Genomic DNA, 4,151 nt, shown 5'->3' with positions numbered 1-4,151 from the left:
AGCTCTATGCAAAGATCTTGGCCACACGTTTGGCGTTATTAGCCCTGGAACTAGTGGCCCCGGAGCAAGCCGGATTCATCCCCAACAGGAATCTGACCTATAATATTAGAACTATACTGGGGACTATGCAACATGTCAGGAGAGACACCAAGGCCTTGGCTGTCTTCCTGGACATGGAGAAAGCATTTGACTCTGTGGAGTGGCCCTTCATGCTTCGTGTCCTGAGACGACTGGGTTTGGGCGAGTCGTTTTTGCAGATAGTGGGGGCGCTATACTACCACCCCACGGCAAGGGTACGCACGGGGGATCATGTCTCGGACTCCTTTGGGATTTGCAGAGGCACTAGACAGGGCTGCCCTCTTTCGCATCTGCTCTATGCGTTGGTGGCGGAGCCGCTGGCGTGTGCCCTCAGAGAGTACCATAGTAATGAAGGAGTGAACTTCCCTACATACAAAATTGTCATTTCAACCTATGCGGACGACACTTTACTGTATATACGTGACCCTGAGTCGAACCTCTCTTCAGTACTGCGGGAGGTGGTGCGCTTTGGTGCACTTTCTGGCCTCCGGATCAACTGGTCGAAATCGGTGGCCTTCCCTTTGACCCCGAAGACCTCGTCCTTTGAGATGGAGTACCAGTTGCAATGGACGACGGAACCGATCAGGTAATTAGGGGTCATGCTTCACTCCGACCCGGAAATCATAATACGTGAAAATTATGGGGTGGCGTATAGCAGATTGGAGGATGACGTAGAGACGTGGACCAAACTTCCGCTGTCCTTAATGGGACGCATAGCAATAATAAAGATGGTGGTCCTTCCCAGATTTTTATTCCTCTTTAATACCATCCCAATTGTCCTATCAAAGTCCTTCTTCAACACACTAACACAACTACTTATTAAACTCGCCTGGGGGGGGGGGGGGGCAAACAGCCCAGAGTACAATGGTCTACTCTCATGCTACCGTATGACCTGGGGGGACTGAATGCACCGGACTTGGAACGGTACTACAGAGTCACGCAAGCGGCACATCTGCATATGTGGATTCATGGTAAGGCGACAATACCGGACGTTCGGCTGGAACGACTTTTTACAGAACCGCTACCACTCCCTGCCACGATATTCCGCCCCCGGACCGCAGAACTGGTGTATTGGATTCGATAAAGTCCAATAACCATGCCTGGAATGCACTCCTCCGAGCACAATGCAGCGCTTTGCTATATTCCCCCTTAATGACTATCGAATGGACACAGTGGTTGTCACCTGTGGCGGAAAAGGGAGTGATTCAGGCGCTGTGGAAAATGGGCATTCTGACGGCGGTAAAAATACCAGGAAACTGTCCTTAAACGGCAGACATAGACTGGTCCACTTTAAATTCTTTCAACAAGTGTACTACACTCCGGAGAGGCTCCATAGATACGGCCTCCGTCAATCTGCCGAACGCGAACGGTGCCATGCTCCGATAGCGGACTTTATACACTTGCCGTGGCAGTGCCAGGGATTCCAAAAATTCTGGACCGGGATATTCAATGAAATGAGTGCGATCCTAGAAATTGAACTCTCTCCCGACCCTGCTCTGGCACTACTGGGCTATTCTCGGGGCCTCCCTGTCGCGGCCCGGTGCCTAACGGATATGGGCATGCTAGTGGCCAGACGAGTCGTTGCAATGTGCTGGATGAGATGCCTCCTGCCGACCATGAAGAGGTGGGAACAGGACATGAAATACTGCTGTATGCAGACGGAATGCTACAGTGAACTACTCCCCCCCACGAGTCGCCCAAAGAATTTCTGGAGCCTCTATCAAGAATATCTCAGAATAAAAGACACAGAGAGTGCGCTGCGAGTGGAGGACACTGAGGGATGAGAGTGCCTGGGCGGTGTGCTCCCTGATGCAGGGTGCCGTGCCGCTCAGTGATTGTTGTAGGAAGAGAGCCGACACGGGGCGAGGCTGTGGTCCTGGATTGACGGTGCATACACAGGCGTGGCACAGCAGAAGTAACCAGAACCCTGTTTGCGAGTGATGACCTGGCCGACTAGTTACCCAGCTTCATATTTACGGGTCTAGACCCCCCACTACACTAACATCTCCACACAGAGAGGTACGGGCACATGGCGGGGCAAAGTTCTTCACTTTAGTTGAGGCAGAGCAGGGGGAGGGGGGGAGACACTGAGATAGGGGTGGGTGGTTATTTGGGATTTGTTTTCAATAAGAAACGATTGAGGGTAAGTGGTGCTGCACACGGCGGGGAGACAGCCCTGAGGCCTTGGGGGGCGGTGAGCCCCTTCTACTGAGCCTAACAGTACAGTATGTTGTAGAGTTACTTCATATGTATAAAAGTGTAGGCAAGACTTTATTCAAGACGCCACCGGACCCCCGGGTTGTCGGCCAATTGGCTGTGTATAATTGCTGTCGAGCCCAATGCTGCTGCTGATCCTGCTGCCGGCCTCCGGGTTGTGGCCTCATGCTGTGTACAAGGTTTCAACATAATAAAAGTAAAAAAAAAATATATACATTAAAAAAAGGAAAAGGTGCAGCAGAGAAGTCCAGGGAGGAAAGTCTGTCGAAGACGAGGCAGAAGCTGGGACTTTGGAGCCTCCGGAAGCGGTCGATCGAAGGGAAGTCTTTGGTCCTGCTGAACGAGACGCTGCCAGTGCTCCAGTACGTCACCCAAGTATGGCCAGTGCAGACCAGAACGGCCAAGGCCATTATGAGAATGATCTTCTACTTCATCTGGAGCTCGAAGATGGACAGAGTGAAGAGGGCGGTGATGTTCAAGACACACGACAAGGGAGGCAAGGGAGTGCCGGACATCGCCACCATCCTGAGGGGAACCTTTGTGTGCAACTGCGTGAGGACCACCCTGAGGGCTGAAGACAAGAGCCACGCCGGCTTCCTGATGGCACGCTTCTTCCTGCTGCCAACCTGGAGATGCCTCGGATGGGTAGAGTGGCTGATGACCGTCACGTACAACTGGGAGACCCCATGGTACTACAAAGAAGTGGAGAAGTTTGTAAAGGAGTTCGGACTGGAGGCAAGTAGTCCCGCCACATTGACCCCCCAACTTGTCCAACAACAGATACGTGCCAGAGACATCAGCGAACCGATCGGCGCCCTCCCCTCAGCCACAGCGGACCACGTGTGATGAAACGTTGCATCTAAACGCCTGACAAACCAGCACAACGACACCACCTGGATGGCCATCCAAGGAGGAATCCCTCTGAGAGCCTTCATGCACGCAAGATGACTCAACCGATACAAGTCCTGCCCAAGAGAATGCACCGCGGACGAGACAACATACCATCTCTTCTGGGAGTGCACATACGCACTGGATTTGTTGAGGGCCATTGGCACAGAGCTCAGGGCCTGGATACCCATAACCTGCATCACCGCTGACTCTGATGTATGGACTGTTCCCAGGGACACATGCGCAGGGTGACCTCCAGGACTGCTGGAGGCTCATGTGCTGATAAAAGATAATCTTTTGTTTTCCTGAAACCACCTGGTAGTAGGGAAAAAGGAGATATCAACCCTGCTGTGTTGTAAGATGATCCACAGCCTCCTGCGGGCCTACGCAGCACTGGACAGATCAGATGGAGATAGCGAGGACGAAACCGGAGGACCCAAAGCGGTCCCCTGTCATGCAGGGGGCCCAGTAAGGCACAGGCAAAGAAAGCAACCCCAAAGGGGATCCCCTTGTAACGCAAGGGGCCCTGGAGGGACTAACCTGTCTTTTGCTTATTCTTCCCTTCAATCCAGGAATCAGTTTGGCGATAGGAGAGAGGAGAGCACGGATGTAGACAGGAGGAGTAAATGTAATAACTTACTGTATGTCTTTTATTAACATGACCTTTTCCCTTCACAGGTAAAAGGTCAATGGGATAGCTTGTACACTTGTTGCCATGTTTGTAACCAGCGACTTACGAATAAATAGGGTGTTGTGGAACGTGACGATTGATGTATCTGAACCAGAAACGACACCCTAACAAGTTGAAAAAAAAATCTGTTCTTATCAGTTTAATATCTGATACGTCCTCTATCTGGGGACCATTTATTAAATAGATTTTTGGAACAGGGAGAAGGAATTGGAGCTTGCTCTGTCCACTCCACGCATCAACCTGGTTTTGCAGTACCTCCAGGAATGGTGCACTTCCC

The 4,151-nt window shown here is 51.7% G+C and overlaps 1 pseudogene; it reads left to right on the top strand.

Annotated features, from left to right (window-relative positions):
- Positions 1-3,973: 3,973 nt before the first annotated feature.
- LOC147665100 (U2 spliceosomal RNA) lies at positions 3,974-4,151 on the top strand (annotated as a pseudogene).

This window comes from Lissotriton vulgaris, unplaced genomic scaffold (assembly GCF_964263255.1).
Source record: "Lissotriton vulgaris unplaced genomic scaffold, aLisVul1.2 SCAFFOLD_2858, whole genome shotgun sequence".
NCBI lineage: Eukaryota > Metazoa > Chordata > Amphibia > Caudata > Salamandridae > Lissotriton > Lissotriton vulgaris.
Note: the sequence above shows the minus strand (reverse complement) of the source record. Positions and strands in the feature narration are given on the sequence as shown.